Here is a 27,519-nt window from a genome sequence, read left to right as displayed (position 1 = left end):
ATGTATTACGGAACGAGTAAAGAGACTTGCCGGTAACGAGATTGAACTAGGTATTGGATACCGACGATCGAATCTCGGGCAAGTAACATACCGATGACAAAGGGAACAACGTATGTTGTTATGCGGTCTGACCGATAAAGATCTTCGTAGAATATGTAGGAGCCAATATGAGCATCCAGGTTCCGCTATTGGTTATTGACTAGAGACGTGTCTCGGTCATGTCTACATTGTTCTCGAACCGTAGGGTCCGCACGCTTAAGGTTTCGATGACAGTTATATTATGAGTTTATGAGTTTTGATGTACCGAAGGAGTTCGGAGTCCCGGATGAGATCGGGGACATGACGAGGAGTCTCGAAATGGTCGAGACGTAAAGATCGATATATTGGACGACTATATTCGGACATCGGAAAGGTTCCGAGTGATTCGGGTATTTTTCGGAGTACCGGAGAGTTACGGGAATTCGCCGGGGAGTATATGGGCCTTATTGGGCCATACGGGAATAGAGGAAAGAGGCCAAAAGGAAGGAGGCCTGCGCCCCCCCTCTTGTCCGAATTGGACAAGGGGCGCAGCCCCCTTTTCCTTCTTCCTCTCCCCCTCTTTCCCCTTCTCCTACTCCAACAAGGAAGGAGGGAGTCCTACTCCCGGTGGGAGTAGGACTCCCCTTGGCGTGCCCCCTCCTAGGCCGGCCGCCCCTCCCCCTTGCTCCTTTATATACGGGGGCAGGGGGGCACCCCATGACACACAAGTTGATCTTCGTGATCATTCCTTAGCCGTGTGCGGTGCCCCCCTCCACCATATTCCACCTCGGTCATATTGTAGTGGTGCTTAGGCGAAGCCCTGCGACGGTTGAACATCAAGATCATCACCACGCCGTCGTGCTGACGGAACTCCTCCCCGAAGCTTTGCTGGATCGGAGCCCCGGGAGCGTCATCGAGCTGTACGTGTGTCAAGAACTCGGAGGTGCCGGAGTAACGGTGCTTGGATCGGTTGGATCGGGAAGACGTACGACTACTTCCTCTACGTCGCGTCAACGCTTCCGCTTCGGTCTACGAGGGTACGTAGACAACACTCTCCCCTCTCGTTGCTATGCATCACCATGATCTTGCGTGTGCGTAGGAATTTTTTTGAAATTACTACGTTCCCCAACAAAAAATTGTGCTCCTTTTTTCTATAGTACGATCCATGAGTCCAGGGAACGCAAAGTGAAGTTCAAATTAGTAGGTTCAGAAGGAATCGGAAATTAAAAAGAAGATTCATTTCTTGCTTTTCAAATGCTCCAAATTAATTCTACAAACACAACAAACAGACACTACAGGCCTATCTTTACCAACATAAGTAGGCCACCAGTGTTGAAACGGATAAAACAAGACATTGGTGTTTTTGGGTTACCAAGCGCCCCACATACCACATTCCAAAGAATTCTAGCAAAGGAGCAAGTAAAAAATATATGATTATATTTCTTCATTGATATAGAATTTATAGTGTTCATCCCCTGTCCGCCCTTTCGTACTTAGATTATCCTACCTTTGATCATCAACCATACAAACGCTTTCACTTTCAAGTTATCTTCAGCCTCCGAAGTAACTTAAAGGGAAACACGACATTCTTTTCAATAATATAATGGTAGAGATATTTAAAAGAACAAGAAACCGGCTCGAATAATATCCATTTAACTTTGCGAGGTTCCTCCGTCAAGGAGACCTGACTACACATGTCTACTAAGTCATTCGTTCCACATACTCAAGGTTTCGCCATATAAATATCTACGGAATCTAATGCAATCAAAGTCTTGGGCAAACACTTTAGCAACAGTAACATTTTGACAAAAGTCAAATTATATAAGCGAGGGAATAATGTGCAAAGAGGCTTGTTGCATAACCAAGCATCCTCCCATAATATGGTTTTACAACCACCCACCCACAATTCTCAGCAGAAATAAAAATATCTTTGACAATCTTTAACCCATTCTAAAAATGGGAGTTGCCAGGAGATGCCTCACATTGAGTTAAAGTTATTTCCCCCCACATATTTGGTTCTGATCATCTCCTGCCAATCCGCATCATCAATCTCCAATCTCCACTGCCATTTACAAAGAAGAATAATGTTCCTAAGATCAACGTTGGTAACTCCTAGCCCCCCATGGTCCCTAGCAAGACAAATATATAACCAATTAACCAAGTGGTACATTTTCACTCCATCTTGTTCTTGCCAAACCAAAGGAGCGTGAAAGAAAGTGTGGTCTCTTATCCACACCTTTAGGTAAATAGATGAAAGACAATGAGAGACTTGGAATATTACTCAAACAAGTCTCACAAAGAGTTAAACGAGCCTCCAAGGGAATAGTACATGTGCCAAAAACACCAGCCTTGTCGTTACCATTGACAACTCACTCAAGGGCTAGCCGCGTGCTAGTGCTACAAATCTTCTACTGGAAGCTTCCATGTCCACAATTGTTGATGTTCACACAGCCATAGGCGTCCGACTCCGTCGCTAGGGCTGCTTTGTTATGGGAAAATGGTTAGATATGTAATTGTTTTAACTACAACATTGAAGTAAAAGTAGCAAATACCACATTTTCTAGAAAAACTAATTATGCATAATAGCACAAGCTTTTTGCGCAATAACACAATGTCCAAAAAACAAATAGCCGCTTCTTTTATATACACACACAGAAAATAGAGAATGCACATGGGTACTTTCGATTTTGCAATAAACAAATGCTTATTATGGCAGAGCCGATGTGTGGACATAAGATGATCCTATGCAGCTAATTGTCTAGCCAAAAATGAAACATTGCACAGAACTCATGAAAATCTCATAAAAATTATTAAAATGTGAGGTACTTTTTAATGAACTAAGAGGGAACATCATGATGTACTGTTTTCTAATTAGAAACTTTTACATAGGAAACATACCCATGCACTGCAACTGGAGAAGAAAAAGAAAACAGCACATGACACTAACCAAATAAACACACACGACTTCACGTCCTCAATTTCACATGGCACCCCACGTGTGATGTTGCATGCCACCCCTAGCTAGGTAGGCCAGTCGGACATGATATTTTTATGCCAAGACAATCTCCATGTGTTTGTGGGCACGCGATGTAATTATAATGGATGATAACAGGAGCTAAAATAATGACAAAAATGTGTTTTTATAATATTCTTCTTACTAGAATCTTATGAAAACAAATAAATAATTGATTAGTTGCAAATTATAATTTACTCTGAAAATAGAGAAGCAACTAAATATGAATAATCATGTTTGCCTAAAAAAATAGGTAAACGCTAGTGCTCGGATTTACCTAATTGTCTTCCTCGAGTACGACCGCCGTCCGGCAAAAACACTAACCGGAACGGTGAGGAGTCACTATGACAGCACATGAATGAGCATATGCATCAAACAAATGGATCAACTGGATGAAGCACAGAGCCATGGATTTGCGTGAATAAACATGGATATACATAAGATATATTATCCAATTTCGACACCGAAACCATGGTACAGTTTTTGCAAACAATTATGCACATACACATCTGACCACTGATGCTATCGAAATAAGCCAAAGCAGCAGTTAAGCAGCAGTATGTGTGCAGCTGACGAAGTCCCTAATACAATGTTGCTGATTCAACAAATAACAGTTCAAAGACAATGCTACTATCTTTCAGTATATGTACATCACAAAATACAGAATGTCCAATCACTACTAATATATCTCATTACAATCATCTTACAGGGGAGCCCGGCGTTGCGGGAAAAAAAACCACAGAAGAAAGAAAGTGGAATGAACAGAGAAGAAATTACGGCTATATTTTTGCTAGAAGATAACCTGGCCTATATGACTACATTGATCTGGGGAAATCTCTTTACCAAAGATCTTTCTCTCTAATTATCTAGTCTATCATGCTTTTGGAGTCAAAATTAAACAAACTCGCATCTTGATCTGCCTACACTTTATAATTACAGCACCGACTTCGTTATCTACCGTGCAAAGTGAAAGACTTGCGGTTCTTATTCGAGAACCAAAGAGAGATGCATGCATATCATGGTATTGAAATATGATAGAGTTGCAATATGTAATATATCACAAACCTTGCAACGTGGAAAATCATACCTCAAAATTCGAATCAATTTGGTAAGCGAATGAATGAATGTGCATAAACCATCTGAATCTGCTGCTATCGATGCGGGTCGGGCTCACAGCCGTAGAAGCTGCATCCCCTGCTGAACGGAACGATAGCCCCTTCCACTTTGCACCCATTGCACAGATCACAATCACACCATGCAGTAGATGTGCCATTGCAGAGGGGTCATGGGCGTAGATGAGGTCAGGCCTCAGGCATCTGAATTCTGGAACAAAAACGACCCAGCCAGCTGAAGAAAGATTTAATCTGCATGTCGAGGTGCACCAGGACAACAGAGGGGTCATGGGCGTAGATGTGCCATTGCAATTCCGCGTCGTGCCATTGCCACCTGATAATCGAAGAGGAGGAATGCGCTGCTTGGTCCTGAAGAAATCAGCGGGATCTACATTGGCCTTCACCGCCGCAAGCCTCTCAAAGTTATCCTTGAAGTACGCCTCACTCCAAACTCTCGCCTTCTCATAGCTGGTCCCGGCGCCATCACCACCGTACTTGTTCACGCCGAGGTCCAAGTACTTTAGTTCACGTACGTGCCCCTCGGGCTCTTGGACATACGGCTCCATCTCCCAGTGCAGCACCCTGATCTAACCCATATGTTGCTCCGACGCCTCCGTCATGTTGTACCACCAGAAGTTCAGAACTGTACTACAGGTTGTAAAGCATGCACCGGTGCGGGAACGGCCTCGTCGACGGCGCAATGCGGCCTACCCTGCCGCCGAAGGGGTCGAGGATGAGAAGCCCGTCCCCGTCCTCCAGGAACCAGCTCCACGTGCTCTCCCACACGTCCCTCGGGATGGGCTCGTCCATGAAGTCCGACTTGCCCTTGAAGTACCTACCCGGCTTGGTGCCCCTGTCCAGGAGCAGCTCCTCCGGCTTCCCCGTGCAGTAGAACGCGAAGAAGAGGACGGACTCGATCCTGCTCATCTCGATGCTTTCGTGCCGCGTCACGCCCAGCTCCTGGAGCATCTTGGTCATTGTCACGACGATGCCTGCGCACCTGCGAGGTATATGGACTCGAATTGTGCGTCCTGGTTCTACACGACGACCCGGAGGATGATATCGCGGGGCAGAGCCGGCGCTACGTGTTGCCACTTGGTGATGAGATAGCTGGCGGATTCGTTTCTTGGCCGATGGACGATGAACATGGTGACGGTCGCGGACACGCACACGAGTTGGAGCTTCAAGGACAACACGATGCCGAAGCTCCCGCCCCTGCCGCTTGGGATGACCCGTAAGTGGTCCTCCCCCATAGCGGCCCTATCCCGGAGCCTCCCTGTTGGGGATATAATTACAGGATATACCCCGTCCGTTTAGGGCCGGGTCAATGCTGATGGCGACTTACAAGATGGGCCAGGCCAGGTGGGCCGAAGACCTCCAGGAAACTTGCCCAGAAGGATAAGCCGCCCGCTGGATGGGCCGGGCCATGACGTGCCGACAGAAGCCTACTTGCGAACCGTCATTGTATTATTCCTTAGAGGACAAAAAAGACTTGGGCACGGATCATGTTTCTGGCCCGAACTCTAATGTACGCCCCAGGTCTTACCCTATATATAAAGGGGAGCCCCGGGGTCAGAAAGATCAAGTTAGAACCCCTCGATTGCTAGGTTAGCCACACGAAACCCTTGTAATCGAGATCATCAATACAATTCAAGCAGGAGTAGGCTTTTACCTCCACCGAGAGGGGCCGAACCTGGGTAATCCTTGTGTCTCTCGTTTAACCCCTTCGATCTACCACTCGACGCTGATGGCCTCGCGACAAAGTCCTAAGAGGACATCTACCGTGAAAATACCATGACAGTTGGCGCCCGTCGTGGGGCTGTCGCACGGTGGTGTTGAGTATTCGCAGGGTCCTCCTCCAGGACTCGAGGGATACGTCTTCGGCTGGATGACCAAGAGTCTTCGCGGCAATCTCTACATCGACGATTCCGGCTGGGGTCCTAAGGCTGACTCAATCGAGTACGGCTTCCGGGTCCCCTTTGGTGGAATCCATATCTTCATCGGCAAGGCCGACGGGTCTGGATCTGAGCCGGATACCTTCACCGACGTCTTCGAGTCGGCACGACGCGTGCAACCCGCCGCGGCTAGAGTCACTCCGGGACCCGCCGTGCCGCACCAGGCCGGTGGATCTAAACCTGGGCTGGATGTCTTCACCAACACCTTCAAGCCGGCTCAGGACAAGCAACCCGCCCGGCCAAAGCATGTGTTTGTTGGCTTCACCCAAGGGGTTGATTGCTCCGGCGAGTCTGCCTCTGATGGCGATTCGACCTCTCTTACGGCTACACGATTGTTCACTCCGAGGGCGACTCTTATTTGAGCGAGGGCAAGTCAATCTACCCGCTTCATGGTGGCATGCTTGGGGCTACCGGGACGAAGAGCTGATCCAAGACTCCTTCAAGCCGCCTGTCCGATCTGCTGTTTACATGGCAGGGGCGGCTGTCACGACCGATCCGGCAGCGACGGCTGTGGGGACTTCAAACTCTGCACCGATGATATCGCCGGCTCAGGCTCTGGCTGGGTTAGCTACGACTCTTTCTACGCTCCTAGCCACACCGGTAACAGCGGAGAATCAGGCGGAACACAACGCAGAGGTGGACAAGATCCGTGACCAGATGGTGCAGGTCTAGGCAGACATTGATGCGGAAAACACACGCCTGGCGGCTCGTCAGGCAGAGCTGCAGGTGGAAACAAAACGGATGAGGAACGAAGGCTGGTACTTGGAGCAGCGTCGGAACGCTTCTGAGGCGATTCATGAGCGGAGGCACAGGAGCCGGCTTCCGGCCAACCTCGACCACCAGAATCTACAGTTTAACACCCCTCAGGGAGTACTCTTCGTGGCCCTTCTACGGGATCACCTCAGCCTATGCCAAACATGGGGGCTCGGCCTACGGCGGGTCTTGCAGATCAGCCCCAGCTGGAACCTAATCCGCGCCCTGAGGAGCCCCCTCATCATGTTTTGACGCCTCCGGGTCACTTCTCTAACCCGGTGGATAACCTCTTCGCTGCAACGACCACTTTGGCTGCGCTCCCTATCACCGGCAACTCGCCCATTGAGATTGAGGCTCGCAACGCCATTGAGAAGCTGAAGACTGCGATGGTTCAACAGGCCAACTACTCATACAGTAGGGAGCGCCTCCACTCCACGCTAGTCCCAAGCCGAACTCCGAGTAGAAGTCGCCACGCTGAGTCGCCGGGGGGCCAGCAGCACCCGCCGGCGCCGTGAGCCGCCTCGAGGCTTACCGTATGCAGGAGTGCCCAATGCTCAGGATATACTCAACTCCGCACAGGCCCACCGGGCGGTCGAAACATCTCAGCAGGCGGCTCAGGAAGCGGCTCGGGCGGCGAACGAGGCGGCTCTAGCTCCGTCAGTCACAACCCAATTGACTCCTACTGGAAGGACTCTTGGGTACCTTGTCTGTCTCCCGCCTTGCGCAATGAACGCATACCCAAAGACTTTAAAGGACCCCAGAAGGTTGTCAATTACACCCCAGATATTGAGCCGGCAGGTTGGATTGAGAGCTACGAGCTGGCTATGGATATGCTGGATGTCAGCGATGCAGTATGCGCTAAATACTTAACCATGATGTTTGAGGGGCCGGCTCGTTCGTGGCTAAAATCTTTGCCCCCCAACTCAATCAATTCATGGACTGAGTTAAAACAGCGCTTCATCAAAAATTTCGAGGGACTTGAAAGACCTAAGACTATCATCGATCTTCAACACTGCATTCAGCGTGATAATGAGTCGGCCCATCATTGGGTAGGACGGGTGGCAGAGATCATTCACTCTTCAGATAACATCACGGCGGCTCAAGCGGTCCTGATATTGGAGAAAAACTGTCACTTTGATCCCCTCGTCCAGAAGCTCGGGCGGCCTATGCGGAGCATCAAGGACATGGGAGAGCTCATGAATGCCCTCACCAAATATGCAGAGTGTGATTCCACGAAAGACCCTGGCGCAGATGAGGCGCCAGATGGCAAGGGGAAGAAGCCAGTTCAGGGTAATGGTGGCAAGGGCCCTCAGCAGAACAATGGTGGCAACGGTGGAAAGCGCAAAAACCTGAACGGCGGGTCAGAGCTTGTTGCAAACGCCAATGCAGGGCCCAGATATCAGAAAGGAAACAATGGTGGGAAGAACTTCAAGCTGAAGAGCTTTGAGGAACTCCTGAAAGGGCCATGTCCGAAGCATGGCACGAAAGAGAAGCCGGCCGCTCACTCCTGGGAAGATTGCCACATCATGCGAGCTTCTGGAGAGCGTTTCCAGAACCATCAAGGCGACCCAGGAGCTTCAGGTGGTGGCTCATCTGGAGGGTATCCACCTCAGGGCTCACAAAGGCCTGGCGGCTCAGGTGGAGGTTATCAAGGTAACAGTGGAGGCAATCAACAGCAGAGCAATCAGACTGGTTATCAGTCCAACCCTAAGCAATTGAGCAGCGGCCAATACCATGTGTTTACCACGTATACGGATAGACGAGATCATAAGCTCAAGAAGCGCCCTGTCAACTTGGTTGAGCTGGCTATTCCGTAGTATTTAAGGTGGTCAGAGTATCCGATAACCTGGAGCAGGGAGAATCACTCGCCCAGGGTTGATAATCCGGGTCACCTGGCCTTAGTGGTGGCGCCTCAAGTTGGTGGTTACTCTCTCACCAAGGTGCTTATGGATGGAGGAAGCAGCATCAATATTCTCTATTATGACACCCTTCGCCGCATGGGTTTGTCTGAGAAAGACCTTTCGCCATCCACCACTATGTTTCATGGAATTGTTCCGGGTAAATCCGCATACCCAGTTGGCCGGGTTAAACTGGATGTGGCCTTTGGGTCGGATGACAACTACAAATGTGAATCTCTGTCCTTTGAGGTGGTCAAAATCAAGAGTCCATACCATGCTCTCTTTGGACGGCCGGCTTACGCTAAGTTCATGGCTAGGCCCTTCTATATCTACCTCAAGCTCAAGATGCCTGGCCCTCATGGCACCATCACGGTCAATGGTGACAGGAAAACCGCCCTGGAATACGAGGAAGGTGACCCTGCATATGCAGAGGTGGCTTGCGCTATGGAAGAGCTCAAGTATTACACCAGCAACGTGGATCTGGCTGATATGACATCTCTCAAAAAGCCCACCACAGATGCTGACCCACCCCTCAAGTTCCAATCAGCCAAAGACACCAAAGAGGTTGAGTTCACGCATGGTGACTCTTCTGCCAAGTTCACTATTGGGACTGATATGGATCCCAAATAGGAAAGCGTGCTCGTCGAGTTTATTCGTGAGAATCGGGACATCTTTGCATGGAAACCTTCTGACATGTCGGGTGTACTGAGAAAACTCGCCGAGCACCGCCTTAATGTGGATCCTAAGTTCTAGCCAGTTAAGCAATACTCTGTCGTTTTAATGAGGAGAGGCGCAAAGCAATTGGTGAAGAGTTAGCCCAGCTCCTAGCTGCCGGGTTCATCATTGAAGTTTTCCAACCTGAGTGGTTGTCTAACCCAGTGCTTGTTCTCAAGAAGAACGGCTCCTGGCGCATGTGTATTGACTACACAGACCTTAACAAGGCCTGTCCAGCAGATCCATTTGCCCTCCCCCGTATTGACCAGATCATTGATGCCACGGCGGGTTGTGAGAGGTTATGTTTCCTGGATGCTTATTCTGGTTATCATCATATCAAGATGGCAGTAGAAGACCAAGAGAAGACGACTTTTATCACCCCCTTTTGGTGCTTTATGCTATGTTTCTATGCCATTTGGGCTTAAGAGTGCCCAGGCGACTTATCAACACTGTGTCTAGAACTGTTTTCATGGACAGATTGGGCACAATATTCATGCTTATGTGGACGATATTGTGGTCAAGTCAGCAGAGCAGGCGACTCTACTGAATGATCTCAAGGAGACCTTTGAAAATCTTCGCACGTATCAGATGCGGCTTAACTCGGACAAATGTGTCTTTGGGGTTCCTGCTGGAAAGCTACTTGGATTCATGGTTTCAGAGCGTGGTATTGAAGCCAACCCAGACAAGATCAAGGCCATTACTTCACTTGCGGAGCCAAAGTGCATCAATGACGTTCAGCGCCTGGCGGGTCGTATTGCAGCCTTGAGCCGGTTTATAAGCCGCCTTGGTGAAAAAGCAATCCCTTTGTACCTGATGTTGAAGAAAATAGATGATTTCAAGTGGAGTACAACCTCCAATGAAGCTTTTGAAGCCCTGAAGAAGCAATTAGCTGAGCTTATGTACATTGCTGCCAACAATAAAGCAGTCAGTGTGGCAATTGTGGTGGAAAGGAAAGAGGCGGGTAAGGAATATCCTGTTCAGAGGTCGGTATACTACGTTAGTGAGGTCTTGACGCTATCTAAGCAACGCTACCCTCATTGGTAGAAGCTGGTCTTTGGAGTATTTATGGCAAGCCGGAAGCTGAGATATTACTTCCTGGAACACCCTATTACAGTGGTGTGCTCTGCTCCCTTGGGTGATATCATTCGCAACAGGGAAGCAACAGGCCGGATTGCCAAGTGGGCTATTGAGCTTGGGCCACATGACATCAAATATGTGCCTTGCACGGCTATCAAATCTCAAGCACTTGTGGATTTCATCAATGACTGGACAGAACTTCAGGCTCCTGAGGAGAGGCCATATAACACATATTGGACTATACACTTTGATGGATCCAGACAGCTTGAGGGCTCGGCGGCTGGAGTCATCTTATCTTCCCCTCGAGGTGATAAATTCTGTTATGTATTAAGGCTTATGTTCCCTTGTACTAACAATGCAGCAGAATATGAGGCTCTTCTTCACGGCCTCCGTATTGCCAAAGAGATGAATCTTAGCCGGGTCAGATGCTTGGGCGACTCAGACCTTGTGGCTCAACAAGTCTCTGGCACTTGGGACTCGAAGGATCCTCTCATGGCGGCTTACGGACAAGCAGTCTCCAACGTTGCTAGTCACTTCAAAGGGTATCAGGTGGATCACATCGATCGACGACAGAACAAGGCAGCTGATGCTTTGTCACGTCTGGGCTCACAGCGTAAGCCGGTCCCTCCCAACGTCTTCCTCAATGTTCTTCATAGCCCATCAGTCAAGCTGCCATCAGAAGAGGATCTTGCAATTCCTGACCCGGAGGCTCAGCTCGTGGTGGCTCTTCATGCCATCCCAGATTGGACAGTTCCTTATCTGGATTACTTAACCTGTGGCGTGTTACCTGATGATGAACACGAAGCCCGGCTGATTGTTAGGCATTCTAAGTCTATGACCATCGCCAATGGTGAGTTACACAGGAGAAGTGCGACAGGGGTCTTTCAACGTTGTGTTTCACATGAGGAAGGGCGTGAGATACTCAATGAAATCCACTCTGGCGACTGTGGTTATCATGCTGGTCCCAAATCACTGGTGGCAAAAGCTTTTCGTCATGGTTTCTTTTGGCTCACAGCCCATGATGATGCTACAGACATAGTCAAAAAGTGTGACAACTGTCAGAGGTTTGCACAACAGGCTCATGTGTCGGCTCAGGAACTCAGGATGATTCCAATCACTTGGCCCTTTGCGGTCTGGGGGCTGGATATGGTTGGTCTGCTCAAAAGGTCCCAGGATAAAAAGACTCACCTCTTGGTTGCTGTTGACAAGTTCACCAAGTGGGTTGAAGCAGAGCCTATCAGCAATTGTGATGCAGAAACAACAGTCAAGTTCCTCAAGAAGTTAATCTTTAGATTTGGCTACCCACACAGCTGTTGGAAATATGCCCTAGAGGAAATTAAATAAAGTGTTTATTATCATATTTCCCCATTCATGATAATGGTTTATTATTCATGCTACAATTGTATTGACCGGAAACTTAATACATGTGTGAATTGATAAACGAATACCGTGTCCCTAGTATGCCTCTACTAGACTAGCTCATTGATCAAAGATGGTTAAGTTTCCTGACCATGGACATGAGTTGTCATTTGATAACGGGATCACATCATTAGGAGAATGATGTGATGGACTTGACCTAACCGTTAGCATAGCACATGATCATTCAGTTTATTGCTACTGCTTTCACTATGTCAAATACATGTTCCTCCGACCATGAGATCATGCAACTCCTGGATACCGGAGGAATATTTTGAGTGTATCAAATGTCACAACGTAACTGGGTGATCATAAAGGTACATTTCAGGTATCTCCGAAAGTATCTGTTGAGTTGGCACGGATCAAGATTGGAATTTGTCATTCCGACTATCAGAAAGGTATCTCTGGGCCCTCTCGGTTATACAGCATCACAGAAGCCTTGCAATGTCACGCCCAATATGCGATCCTATCCTAAAGGAACATGGAAGTCCCACTAAGGATAGAAGCGCATATCGAAGACGCTTGGCAAGGTGGATATCATTACAACATACCATGTACTGAATAGATGAGAATTCAAGATAAAGGCTTACACTTGCCACAAGCTACATCATGAATACATTACAATATCAATACATAGCAATCATCATACAGAAGAGCAGGATCCGTCTACGGATGAAATCAAACGAAAAGAAGAACGCCATCCACCCTGCTAGCCCGGATCTCCCTACCGGGAACCCATCCTATGATCGACGAAGAAGAAGCAGAAGAACTCCAAATAGAACAAGCAAGCATCGCTCTCACATCATATCATCGCTTTACCTGTACCTGCAACTGTTGTTGTAGTAATCTGTGAGCCACGGGGACTCAGCAAGCTCATTACCAGGGGTATCAAGACTAGCAAAACTTAATGGGTAAGGTAAGGGTATGTGGTGAGGTTGCAGCAAGCACTAAGCATTTATATGGTGGCTAACTTACGAGTACAAGAATAAGAAGAGTGAACTATGCATGACAGTCGTGAACTAATAATGATCAATAAGTGATCCTGAACTACTTACGAGTACAAACATAACCCCACCGTGTTCTTTTCTCGAACTTCCTCGAAAAGAGACAATCACGGTTACTCACGCGGTTGGTGTATTTTAATTCGGGTTTAGTGTCAAGTTCTCTACAACCGGATATCATAAATTTCCCAGTGCCACATAACCGCGGGCACGACTCTCCGAAAGATTTAACCCTGCAGGGGTGCTCCAACTCAGTCCATTATAAACTTACCACGATCAACGATGGAAAAACCTCAACATCGAGATAACCCAAAGCATCGTCGGAATCCCGGTGCACAAGACTCTTCGATAAGGCCAACACATATCCAGCAATACCTCCCGCTGCGCCGACGATCCCAATAGGAGTCACGCGTACCTCGTTCTCAGGGCAACAGCGGATTGTCTTAACGCCGGGTAGGTCTAATCCAGAGTTGCCCCTGGCAGCCACCGGGAGTTGACAGTTCGAACCAACACTCTTTTAAAGCACTGACTCGAGGGGTGAAATTGATTATCAACGGGTTAGCTAAGCCCTATGCAATTATTTTAGTTGTCATGAGCAAATGGAAAACCAAAGTTGGGTATTGCCAGATATGTATTAGTCCGAACCGAATTGTCAAGGGGGGCCCATAAACCCCAACCATGTTAGGAACGCAATTCAAGGAACATAACACCGGTATAACGGAAACTATGGCGGCAAGAGTGAAACAAAACACCAAGCAAAAGGCCAAGCCTTCCACCCTTTACCAAGTATATAGATGCATTAATTAAGTAAGAGATATTGTGATATCCCAAGATATCCATGTTCCCAACATGGAAACAACCTGCACTGCACCTGCAGCTAGCTACGCTATAAGAGGGGCTGAGCAAAGCGGTAACATAGCCAAACAATGGTTTGCTGGGTAGTGGAGGTTAGAGGTTGTATCATGGCAATTTGGGAGGCTGACATATATGTGGTAGGTAGCGAGACATAGCGATAGCAGCGAGACAACTAGCAAGTAAATATAATAAAGGTATCCAAGGTAATGATCATCTTGCCTGAAATCCCGCTAGGAAGAAGACCGAGTCCATGAAGTAGACGAACCATTGTAGTCGAACGAATCTTCACATCGCAACGGGAACTAACGAGAAGAAGCACAACCGGAAAGAAGCAAACAACACGGTAAACAAACAAACATAAACATGACATGATGCACAATCAAGTATGATGCATGTCCGGTTTAAAGAGGCAAGGCATGGCAAAGTGCAACAACCATATGCTACACATTAAGTGAAGCTCAATATGCAACGAGATACAACGAGTTGCATATTGACGAAACCCCATGATCAATTATTTAGTTCACTCCTGTTTAGGTACTCATCAATATTAAATGTTGGTTAACATGGCAAGAGGTGAAGCATACATGAAGTACCTAACTCGGCAAATTAAATGAGGCCGGAAACAACATAAAGCATTTTCGAAATGACCTCATATGCAGACTAATGCAAACAACAATTTTAGGCATGTTGAAATGTTGTTATCATGATGCGGATGACATATTCAAGTTATATGTAATTTTGAGAAAAATGTTAGCATATACTATGATATGAGGCATTTGTCGCCATGGCGGAAAGGAAAGGGGTGCCACGGCGGCCTGCCACGGCAACATCCTGGTTCCGGTAACTCGTTGAGATACCGGTGCAAAAGAAGTGTGGGCATGCGCGTGTCATGCAAAAGATGGTGAGGTGATCCCGATTACCGAGTTCCCACATGTCGGTTGCATGGCCAAAGTGGGGCATCGTGCAACAAACCATCGCAGACGGTGCACACACACGGTTCATCTCATACAACACATGCATTCGTTCACGAGCGTCGTTTCAGTGGTATACCTTCGAAGCGAGCGTTTTCGAAGCGGACCAAGTTCGGTGGTAGTGGAAGTAGTTGTACATGCGACGGTGGTCGAACTTGTTGCTTGTGATCCATGGTTCTTCGGGCGACGGTAGTGGTACTTGGCGATTCGAAAGGGTACTCCCGACCTTGGCGACGGTAGTGGTACTTGTTGGGAGAGGAACTTGACGTATCCGTGTTCTTTAGGGGTCATCGTGTAGTCGTTCACTCGACGGTCTTGACGGTTCCATGACGACGGTAGTGGAAGTAGTGGTACACGTTTCGTAGTCAGGGTACTATCTTGGCGATGGGGAACTTGATGCAACCGGTGCCTTCAAGGGTCATCGTTGTACTTGGTGCTTGCTGTTCAATTCCCGGCTCCGTCCACGGTCACACAACGCAGGGGGACAGAGGCAAAACTTGAGCGGTGCTGGAGGGTGGAAGAGGCCGGGTCGAGACTACATCTTGGCGATCCAGCGGCAACAGAGGGCCATGGTCTGCTGGAACTGGGCCCTGGGAAGGCTGGAGGGGAGCTCACCTTGCTGGGCCTTGGCGAAGGCAGCGGACAAGTCAACGCAGGCGGCTGGTCGAGGCAAGCGACGCGCTACATCTCCTCTGCTCGATGCAGAGGAGGTCGAGCTGCAGCTGACGGCGGCGTGATGCCGGGAACAGGGCGGCGGCGGCGGACCACGGTGAAGCAGGGACGCTGCGCGGCGAGGGACTTGGGCACGCCGGAGACAACGCAGGAGGGGCGGAGCAGGCGGCGGAGAGGTGCTCTTCGAGTGAGTCCATGGAGGCGGGAAGCAGCGGGGATGGGAACTTGGCGCGAGCGGCGGGATCTGGCCGGGAACAGGCGGATCCAAGAGCGGGCGACCCGATGACGAGGCGGCCGGCTGCCGGCGATCCCTTGCGAGGCTTGGCATCGGGGTGGCGCGCTGCAAGTCGGGCGTCAGGTCCCTGCTTGAGAAGGGAGAGACGAGAGCTTAGAGAGGTTGAGAGAGAGGGGAACACGGGGAGAAACGGAAGGCAGGAAGCGGCGGGACCGGCCTGGGTTTGGTCACCGGCGTTGAGGGAGACGGCCGGGCGACGGAGTTGAGGCTTGGCTCGACGGCACGAGCGCGAGGCTGTTGGCGGCGGTGTTATGATTGGACAGGGGAGGATCCCGATGAGAGGAGGAGGAGGTTGGTGGCTGCGGCTGGTTGGGCAATGGGATCCCGAGGGGATTTGGGTGGAGTGGCGGCGGAGAGGGACAAACCTCCTAGAATTTAGGGTTGGACTAGAAATGGACTAGGTGGGCTGCTATATATAGCAGATTGGTTATAGATTAGGGTATTTGGTCTCTCCGATTGTAATAGAACGGTTCCGAAGGGGAGAGGGGGTAGGCTAGGCTGGGCTTTGGTGGGCTGCAATGGCTGTGAAGAGTGATATGGGCCTGAGGGAGAGAAGAGAAGAGCGGCCTGGCACCGTTTTAAAACCGAAAACGTCTGATAATTTGACCGGCTATAGTGCCGCTATATAATTAACGGTTCGGGTATCAACCGACCTCCGATTGCGACGAAATTTGGCAGGCGGTCTACCTATAATAAAATAAGACCGCACGCCAACTTTCAGCCCAATCCGAGGACATTTTATTCGCACTTTTAAAAACAATATTTTCCCGGTGTCACGGGCATGTGCATGTGTGGTTGGTCTCAAACTGGTCAACAAAGGGGACTGGACAACTGGAAACTACGAACGGATGCGAGTTTTAAAAACAATGCTGATGCAAATGCGATGCAATGCGCATGGTGCCATGATGAAATGCAACAAACAATTAAATCACCCGGCGGCAACGCAAATAACTGGACGGCATCTGGAGCATCGCTCCCGGGCTGTTACATGCAAGCACCGTGACTAAAGAGTTAGTTACAAGATGACGTATTATGGAATGAGTAAAGAGACCTGCCGGTAATGAGATTGAACTAGGTATCGAGATGCCGACGATCGAATCTCGGGCAAGTAACATACCGCCAGACAAAGGGAACAACGTATGTTGTCATATGAGGTTCACCGATAAAGATCTTCATGGAATACGTAGGAACCAATATGAGCATCCAGGTTCTGCTATTGGTTATTGACCGGAGAGCCGTCTCGGTCATGTCTACATCATTCCCGAACCCGTAGGGTCCGCACACTTAAGGTTCGATGACGATATAGTATTATATGAGTTATGTGATTGGTGACCGAATGTTGTTTGGAGTCCCGGATGAGATCACAGACATGATGAGGAGTCTTGGAATGGCCGAGAGGTAAAGAATGATATATTGGATGATCGTATTTGGATACCGGAAGGTTCCGAAATTTTATCGGAGTACCGGAGGGGTTACCGGAACCCCCCGGGGGGCCACATGGGCCTCATGGGCCACGTAGGGGAGGAGAACCAGCCCACAAGGGGCTGGTGTGCCCCCCTAGGGCCAATCCGAATTGGGCTAGGGGTTGGGGGCGGCCCCCCCTTCCTTCTCCCTCTCCCCCCTTCCAAGTAGGAGTCCTACTTGGAGTAGGATTGGGGGGGGGGGCGCCAGCCAATGGGGAGGAATCCCCTAGGGGGATTCGGCCTCCTAGGGCGCATCCCCCTTGGCTGCCTCCTCCCCCCTCCCTCCTTTATACGGAGGAGGGGCACCCCTTGGAAACACACAATTGTTCTATAGCCGTGTGCGGTGCCCCGATCTTCGTTTTCCACCTCGATCATATTTTCGGAGCGCTTAAGGCGAAGCCCTGCCGGAATCACTTCACCGTCATCGTCGCTGCGCTGTCGTGCTGACGGAACTCATCTACTTCCCTGACGTCTTGCTGGATCAAGAAGACGAGGGAGGTCACCGAGCTGCACGTGTGTAGAACTTGGAGGTGCCGTACGTTCGGTACTCGATCGGTGGAGCTCGAAGGATTGTTCGACTACATCAATCGCGTTGTGAGATGCTTCCGCTAATAGTCTACGAGGGTACATAGATGCACTCCCCCTCTCGTAGCGATACATCTCCATGGATAGATCTTGCGTGAGCGTAGGAATTTTTTTGAAATTGCATGTGCGTGCCCCAACAGTGGCATCCGAGCCAGGTCTAGGCGTAGATGTGATTTGCATGAGTAGAACACAAAAGAGTTGTGGGCGTGGGTGTATACATATTGCTTGCCGTTACTAGTTGTTACTCGGTTAGCGGTATTGTGAGATGAAGCGGCCCGGACCGACATTACGCGTACGCTTATGCGAGACTGGTTTCACCGTTGTTGCACATAGCTGCATAAAGGTGACTGGCAGGTGTCAGTTTCTCTCACTTTAGTTGAACCGGTTTCAATGAAGAGGGTTCTTTTAGAAGATCAAAAAGCAATCACTACACCACGTTGTGTTTTTGCGTAGGTAAGAATCGGTTCTTGCAAACCCGTAGTAGCCACGTAAAACTTGCAACAACAAAGTAGAGGACGTCTAACTTGTTTTTGCAGGGTATGCTTGTGATGTGATATGGTCAAGAAATGATGTGAGATACGTTGATGTATGAGATGATCATGTTTTGTAAAGTTATCGGCAACCGGCAGGAGCCTTATGGTTGTCTCTTTATTGTATGCAATGCCAATGCTATGTAATTGCTTTACTTTACCGCTATGAGTTAGCAGCAGTAGTAGTAGCAATAGTCGGCGAGATGACCACGACACTATGATGGAGATCAAGGTGGGGCGCCGGTGACGATGGAGATCATGACGGTGCTTTGGCGATAGAGATCAAAAGCATAAGATGATGATGGCCATATCATGTCACATATTGAATTGCATGTGATGTTAATCCTTTTATGCATCTTATTTTTCTTAGGACGACGGTAGCATTATAAGATGATCCCTTCACTAAAATTTCAAGATAAGTGTTCTCCCCAAGTATGCACCGTTGCGAAAGTTCAACGTTTGGAAGCACCACGTGATGATCGGGTGTGATAGATTCTTCGTTCACATACAACGGGTGTAAGCCAGTTTTACACACGCAGAATACTTGGGTTAAACTTGACAAGCCTAGGATATGCAGATATGGCCTGGGAACACAAGAGACCGAAAGGTCAAACATGAGTCATATAGTAGATATGATCAACATGAAAGATGTTCACCATTGATGACTGATCCACCTCACGTGATGATCGGACGTGGATTAGTTGATGTGGATCATGTTACACTTAGACAACTTGAGGGATGTTAATCTAAGTGGGAGTTCTTAAGTAATTTGATTAAATTGAACTTCAATTATCATGAACATAGTCTTACCTGTGTTTGCAATTGTATGTTGTAGATCAAGGGCCCGCGCTGTAGTTCCACTAAATTTTAATGCGTTCCTAGAGAAAGCTAAGTTGAAAGATGATGGAAGCAACTATGCGGACTGGGTCCGTAATCTGAGGATCATCCTCATTGCTACACAGAAGGCTTATGTCCTTGATGCACCACTGGGTGCCGCGCCCCCTCCCTCGTCTGTCGACGTTATGAACGCCTGGCAAACACGTGTTGATGACTACTCGATAGTTCAGTGTGCCATGCTTTACGGCTTACAACCGAGGCTCCAAAGATGTTTTGAACACCACGGAGCATATGAGATGTTCCAAGAGCTGAAACTTGTATTTCAAGCTCATGCCCGGGTCGAGAGATATGATGTCTCCGATAAGTTCTTTAGATGTAAGATGGAGGAGAACAGTTCTGTCAGTGAGCATATACTCAAGATGTCTGGGTTGCATAACCACTTGACTCATCTGGGAGTTAATCTTCCAGATGATTCGGTTATTGACAGAATTCTCCAATCACTGCCACCAAGCTATAAGGGCTTCGTGATGAACTATAATATGCAAGGAATGAACAAGACCATTTCCGAGCTCTTCGCTATGCTTAAGGCTGCGGAGGTTGAAGTCAAGAAAGAGCATCAAGTGTTGATGGTGAAGAAGGGCACTAGTTTCAAGAAGGGCAAGGGAAAGAAGGGGAACTTCAAGAAGAACGGCAAATCTATTGCTGCTCCCACGAAGAAAACCAAGTCTGGTCCTAAACCCGAGACTGAGTGTTTCTACTGCAAAGGGACTGGTCACTTGAAGCGGAACTGCCCCAAGTATCTGGCAGATAAGAAGGATGGCAATGTCAACAAAGGTATATTTGATATACATGTTATTGATGTGTACCTAACTAATTCTCGTAGTAGCACCTGGGTATTTGATACTGGTTCGGTTGCTCATATTTGTAACTCGAAACAGGAGCTACGGAACAAGCGAAGATTGGCTAAGGACGGGGTGACGATGCGCGTCGAGAACGGTTCAAGAGTTGTAGTGATTGCTGTCCGGACGTTACCTCTACATCTACCTTTGGGATTAGTTATGAACCAAAATAATTGTTATTTGGTGCCTGCGTTGAGCATGAACATTATATCTAGATCTTGTTTATTGCGAGACGGTTATCCATTTAAGACAGAGAATAATGGTTGTTCTATTTGGATGAATAATATCTTTTATGGTCATGCACCACTTGTGAACGGTTTATTCTTGCTGAATCTCGATCGTGGTAATACACACATCCATAATATTGATGCCAAAAGACGCAAATTTGATAATGATAATACCACATATTTGAGGCACTGCCGTTTAGGTCATATCGGTGTTAAACGCATGAAGAAACTCCATGCTGATGGGCATTTGGAATCACTTGATTATGAATCATTTGAGACGTGTGAACCGTGCCTCATGGGCAAGATGACTAAAACTCCGTTCTCCGAAACAATGGAGTGAGCAATAGACTTGTTGGAAATAATACATACCGATGTATGTGGTCCGATGAGTGTTGAGGCGCGCGGTGGATATCGTTATGTTCTCACGTTCACAGATGAATTGAGTAGATATGGTTATGTCTACTTGATGAAACATAAGTCTGAAACATTTGAAAAGTTTAAAGAATTTCAGAGTGAAGTAGAGAACCATCGTGATAAGAAAATAAAGTTCTTACGATCTGATCATGGAGGAGAATATTTGATTTACGAGTTTGGCAATCACTTAAGACAATGTGGAATTGTTTCACAGTTCACGCCACCTGGAACGCCATAGCGTAATGGTGTGTCCAAACGTCGTAATCGTAATCTACTGGATATGGTGCGTTCTATGATGTCTCTTACCGATTTGCCACTATCTTTTTGGGGTTATGCATTAGAGACAGCTGCATTCACTTTAAATAGGGCACCATCAAAATCCGTTGAGACGACACCATATGAACTGTTGTTTGGCAAGAAACCTAAGCTGTCGTTTCTGAAAGTTTGGGGATGCGATGCTTATGTCAAAAGGCTTCAGCCCGATAAGCTCGAACCCAAAGCGGATAAGTGCGTCTTCATTGGATACCCAAAAGAAATTGTTGGGTACACCTTCTACCACAGATCCGAAGGCAAAGTTTTCTTTGCTAAGAATGGATCCTTTCTAGAGAAGGAGTTTCTCTCGAAAGAAGTGAGTGGGAGGAAAGTAGAACTTGATGAGGTAATTGTACATCCTCTGGATAGTAGCATGACACAGAAAGAAATTTCTGTGACACCAGCACAGACCGGAGAAGAAGTTAATGATGATGATCGTGAAGCTTCGGATCAAGTTGTTACTGAACCTCGAAGGTCAACCAGGACACGTTCCGCACCAGAGTTGTACACAAATCCTGTCTTGGAGGTTATGTTGTTGGACAACGGTGAACCTTCGAATTATGAAGAAGCAATGGCAGGCCCGAATTCCGAGAAATGGCTGGAGGTCATGAAATTCGAGATTGGATCCATGTATGAGACCAAAGTGTGGACTTTGGTAGAAGAAGACGGACACTGATGGTAATCTTACCATCTATAAAGCTCGACTTGTTGCTAAAGGTTATCACCAAGTTCATGGAATTGACTACGATGAGACTTTCTCACCCGTAGCGATGCTAAAGTCTGTCAGAATAATGTTAGCGATTGCCGCGTTTTATGATTATGAAATCTGGCAAATGGACGTCAAAACGGCATTCCTTAATGGATTCCTTAAGGAAGAATTGTATATGATGCAGCCGGAAGGTTTTGTCAATCCTAAAGGGGCTAACAAAGTATGCAAGCTCCAGCGATCCATCTATGGACTGGTGCAAGCATCTCGGAGCTGGAATACTAGCTTTGAGGAAGTGATCAAAGTGTTTGGGTTTATACAAACTTATGCAGAAGCTTGTATTTACAAGAAAGTGACTGGGAGCTCTGTGGCATTTCTCATATTATATGTAGATGACATATTGTTGATGGGAAATGACATAGAATTTCTGGAAAGCATAAAGGGTTATTTGAACAAAAGTTTTTCGATGAAGGATCTCGGGGAAGCTGCTTACATATTAGGCATCAAGATCTATAGAGATAGATCTAGGCGCCTCATTGGACTTTCACAAAGCACATACCTTGACAAGATTTTGAAGAAGTTCAAAATGGACCAGTCAAAGAAAGGTTTCTTGCCTGTAGTACAAGGTGTGAGATTGAGTAAGACTCAATGCCCAACCACGGCAGAAGATAAAGAGAAGATGAGTGTCATCCCCTATGCTTCAGCCATAGGCTCTATTATGTATGCCATGCTTTGTACCAGACCTGATGTCTGTCTTGCCATTAGTTTGGTGGGAAGGTACCAAAGTGATCCAGGAGTAGATCACTGGACAGCGGTCAAGAATATCCTGAAGTACCTGAAAAGGACCAAGGAAATGTTTCTCGTTTACGGAGGTGAGAAAGAACTCATCGTAAAGGGTTACGTTGATGCTAGCTTTGACACAGATCCAGCTAACTCGAGGTCACAATCTGGATACGTATTTATTCTTAATGGTGAAGCAGTCAGTTGGTGCAGTACCAAACAGAGCGTCGTGGCGGGATCAACATGTGAAGCGGAGTACATAGCTGCTTCCGAAGCAGCAAATGAAGGTGTCTGGATGAAGGAGTTCATATCCGATCTAGGTATAGTACCTAGTGTATCGGGTCCAATAACAATCTTATGTGACAACACTGGAGCAATTGCTATCGCAAAGGAGCCCAGGTTTCACAAGAAAACCAAGCATATCAAGCGCCGCTTCAACTCCATTCGGAATTTGATCAAGGATGGAGACATAGAGATTTGCAAAGTACATACGGTTCTGAATGTGGCAGACCCGTTGACTAAACCTCTTTCACGAGCAAAACATGATCAGCACCAGAACTCAATGGGTGTTAGATTCATTACGATGTAATTGCATCTAGTGCAAGTGGGAGACTATTGGAAATATGCCCTAGAGGCAATTAAATAAAGTGTTTATTATCATATTTCCCCGTTCATGATAATGGGTTATTATTTATGCTATAATTGTATTGACCGGGAACTTAATACATGTGTGAATTGATAAACGAATACCGTGTCCCTAGTATGCTTCTACTAGACTAGCTCGTTGATCAAAGATGGTTAAGTTTCCTGACCATGGACATGAGTTGTCATTTGATAACGAGATCACATCATTAGGAGAATGATGTGATGGAATTGACCGAACCGTTAGCATAGCACATGATCGTTCAGTTTATTGCTACTGCTTTCACTATGTCAAATACATGTTCCTCCGACCATGAGATCATGCAACTCCCGGATATCGGAGGAATACTTTGAGTGTATCAAACATCACAACATAACTGGGTGATCATAAAGGTACATTTCAGGTATCTCCGAAAGTATCTGTTGAGTTGGCATGGATCAAGATTGGGATTTGTCATTCCGACTATCGGAAAGGTATCTCTGGGCCCTCTCGGTAATACAGCATCACAGAAGCCTTGCAAGCACCGTGACTAAAGAGTTAGTTACAAGATGACGTATTACGGAACGAGTAAAGAGACTTGCCGGTAACGAGATTGAACTAGGTATCGAGATACCGACTATCGAATCTCAGGCAAGTAACATACCGCCAGACAAAGGGAACAACGTATGTTGTCATACGAGGTTCACCGATAAAGATCTTGGTGGAATATGTAGGAACCAATATGAGCATCTAGGTTCTGCTACTGGTTATTGACCGGAGAGCCGTCTCGGTCATGTCTACATCATTCCCGAACCCGTAGGGTCCGCACACTTAAGGTTCGATGACGATATAGTATTATATGAGTTATGTGATTGGTGACCGAATGTTGTTCGGAGTCCCGGATGAGATCACGGACATGACGAGGAGTCTCGGAATGGCCGAGAGGTAAAGAATGATATATTGGATGATGGTATTTGGATACCGGAAGGTTCCAGAATTTTATCGGAGTACCGGAGGGGTTACCGGAACCCCCCGGGGGGCCACATGGGCCTCATGGGCCACGTAGGGGAGGAGAACCAGCCCACAAGGGGCTGGTGCGCCCCCTCTAGGGCCAATCCGAATTGGGCTAGGGGTTGGGGGGCCGGCCCCCCTTCGTTCTCCCTTTCCCCCCTTCCAAGTAGGAGTCCTACTTGGAGTAGGATTGGGGGGGGGGGGGCGCCAACCAATGGGGAGGAATCCCCTAGGGGGATTCGGCCTCCTAGGGCGCAGCCCCCTTGGCTGCCTCCTCCCCCCTCCCTCCTTTATATACGGAGGAGGGGCACCCCTTGGAGACACACAATTGTTCTATAGCCGTGTGCGGTGCCCCGATCTCCATTTTCCGCCTCAATCATATTTTCGGAGAGCTTAGGCGAAGCCCTGCCAGAATCACTTCACCGTCACCGTCGCCACGCCGTCGTGCTGACGGAACTCATCTACTTCCCCGACGTCTTGCTGGATCAAGAAGGCGAGGGACGTCACCGAGCTGCACGTGTGTAGAACTCGGAGGTGCCGTACGTTCGGTACTCGATCGGTGGAGCTCGAAGGATTGTTCGACTAACGGTCTACGAGGGTACGTAGATGCACCCCCCCTCTCATAGCGATACATCTCAATGGATAGATCTTGCGTGAGCATAGGAATTTTTTTGAAATTGCATGTTGCGTTCCCCAACAACAGCATCATTACTGATAATGGTATAAACCTATCAAAGGGGGCTATGGAGCAGTTTTGTCAAAGAGAACACATCCGGCTCGATGTGGCGTCTGTTGCGCACCCTCAGTCCAATGGCCAGGCCGAACGTGCTAATCCGGAGATCTTGCGAGGTATTAAGCCCCGGCTTGTGACACCGCTTCAACGCACACCCGGCTGTTGGGTTGAGGAGCTTCCCTCTGTCTTATGGAGCTTACGGACCATCCCTAACAGATCAACAAGCTTTACGCCTTTCTTCATGGTTTACGGTGCAGAAGCCGTCTTACCAAGCGACATACGTCATGACTCGCCCCGGGTTACAGCATACGCCGAAGAGGACAACGAACATGCTCGTCAAGACTCTTTGGATGCTCTGGAGGGAGAGCGTGATCTCGCTGCAGCCCGTTCTGCTATATATCAACAAGACCTGCGCCGCTATCACAGCCGTAGAGTCAGAAGCCGGACTTTCCAGGAGGGCGACTTAGTGCTCTGGCTGATTCAAGATCAGTCTAACATGCATAAGCTTTTATCTCCTTGGGAAGGACCCTTCGTCGTCAGCAAGAATCTCCACAACGGATCTTACTACTTGATTGATCTTCGCCCTGAAAAGGAGTCACGCACATCCGAGGAGGAGACCAACAGGCCTTGGAACATAGCTCATCTAAGGCCTTATTACACCTAGAGCTCCGGCTCAGGTTCTCTTTGTACATACCTATGTATATATTATCATATGATCAATGAATAAAGCCGGCACCCCCAAAACTCGGGGTCTCTGTCGTTTCATCTCAATTGCTGTGCATGAGTCTTTACTTTGTTGATCATAAGTCACTTGGGGGCTTCGAACTCACCGAGTTCAACTTTCTCACCCTCTTGACTGGTACACAAACGCCACCCCTTCTTGGTTAAACCCACCTGTTTGCTTGAAGCTACTCCGATTATATGACCCGCCATACTCTTGCTAAGTCAATCCCTTAACTGGGACCCTGAACTTTGTAAGGTTAAAACGGTGGCTGTCATGTGAGGGTCGGCTTACTGCAGCGAGGATATTGCAAGGGCTAACCACGCCAAACTAAAATCTCTTGCTAAGTCAATCCCTTAGCTAGGACCCTGAACTTTGCAAACTCTTGTTAAGTCAATCCCTTAACTGGGACCCTGAACTTTACAAGGGCACGAGATCCTTTTCGCTAAGTCAATCCCGCTTCCAGGACTCTGAACTTTGTTAAGTCAATCCTAAACTAGGGACCCTGAATTTAGTCGAACAAAATCCTATTAAGTCAATCCCTTAATGGGGACCCTGAACTTTGTACAGGTTATATCTTCTAAGTCAATCCCACCACTAGGACCCTGAACTTTGCAAAGATTAAGTCTTGCTAAAGTCAATCCTTAACTAGGGACCCTGAACTTTGCAAGGGTTATATTCTGTAAGTCAATCCCGTCGGTAGGACCCTGAACTTTGCAAATATTTAATCTTGCCAAGTCAATCCTTAATTGGGAACCTGAACTATATGAAATAAAATTCTTGCCTAAATGTTTTCCCATAAAGTGAAATATTGGCCTTACAAATCTGTTATGATTCTGTTATCAGTTAAAACTTTTATGTTTTTGATCGGCCATGAGCCGCCGGTTCCATATTACACCGGTCATATCTTAACATTTATAAGTTTTCTATTTTAAAGTCGCCAGTATTTAATCTACGATTGATCTGAGCACTTATCACATCATGGTCTATTACAGCCTTTCTTGCAGGAAATCAGGAGCCGCCTTGTGGGCCAAAAGATTTCATTTAAGACACAGATATTCTGGCGGGTTAAAACCACGCCATATCTCAGAGTCGCCAGCATGGTGCACGAAGGCACAATTAAGTGTTTTCACTATCCTATTACAAGGCCACTACAAGGCCCTTGAATAATTTTAAAGTTTTACTTTGGCGCACGGGAGCTGGTGCTGCCAGAAGGTTTACCCGCCAAGCCGACTTTCTTCTGAGCCACCTTCTTCTGAGCCGCCTTCAGTTTATCCTATGCCGCCTTCGCTGTTGCAGCGATCTGTGCTTCATCGGCATCCCAATCAATTAATGACAGCGCCGCAAAGGTGCCAGCCTCTTCAATAAGGTTGAAAGGTTCAATGTCACGGACAAAGAAATCCTTACGTCCATGGGGAATCAGGCTTATCGCCTTGAAGCTGCCCGGCTCTACGCGCTCCCCAGCATCATTGTAAGCCGCCTGATATCTTCCAAATTGACCTCTTCGGCAAGCCTGGTGGCTACAGGCCATGTCTCTATGCGCAGGCGGTTGAAATCTTCTGAGGTAAAATCTTTACCCTCAAAGTTATGCTGGGGGAAGCCGCCAGTCAGTTCTGCTATGTCCAGATCTTCGTTGTATGCTTTGGCTCGGACAAGTGTAAATATGGCGGCTGCCCGGGCGGCTGATTTCTTTAGCTGTAACACCCACGATGAGGCTATATCTCCCACGTGTCGAGGCACGACTTAGAGGCATAACCGCATTGTAGGTTTTGTCGCAAGAAGGGTCATCTTCACACAATCCCATGTAATGAACAAGAATGGGATAAAGAGTTGGCTTACAATCGCCACTTCACACAATACATGAATAAAACATACATCATCCAGAGTACACACATAAACCGGCTACGGACAAATACAAATGAAAAGAAG

At 47.7% G+C, this 27,519-nt stretch overlaps 1 long non-coding RNA gene and 1 pseudogene across 1 annotated transcript; both read right to left on the bottom strand.

Moving 5' to 3' along the window:
• Nucleotides 1-4,112: 4,112 nt before the first annotated feature.
• LOC147966974 (berberine bridge enzyme-like Cyn d 4) lies at nt 4,113-6,346 on the bottom strand (annotated as a pseudogene).
• A 6,196-nt stretch (nt 6,347-12,542) lies between these two features.
• On the bottom strand, nt 12,543-16,127 carry LOC147966973 (uncharacterized). The gene is made up of 3 exons (XR_015609126.1): nt 14,863-16,127; nt 14,032-14,114; nt 12,543-12,787 (listed from the first exon to the last, which is right to left on the bottom strand). It is a non-coding gene; the product is annotated as an uncharacterized LOC147966973 (long non-coding RNA).
• Between the last annotated feature and the right edge of the window lie 11,392 nt (nt 16,128-27,519).

The sequence above is a fragment of the Triticum urartu genome, chromosome 6A (genome assembly GCF_056163025.1).
Source record: "Triticum urartu cultivar PI428250 chromosome 6A, HENAU_Tu73, whole genome shotgun sequence".
Classification (NCBI taxonomy): domain Eukaryota; kingdom Viridiplantae; phylum Streptophyta; class Magnoliopsida; order Poales; family Poaceae; genus Triticum; species Triticum urartu.
The sequence above is the reverse complement of the archived record's forward strand: the minus strand, read 5'-3'. Positions and strand labels throughout refer to the sequence as shown.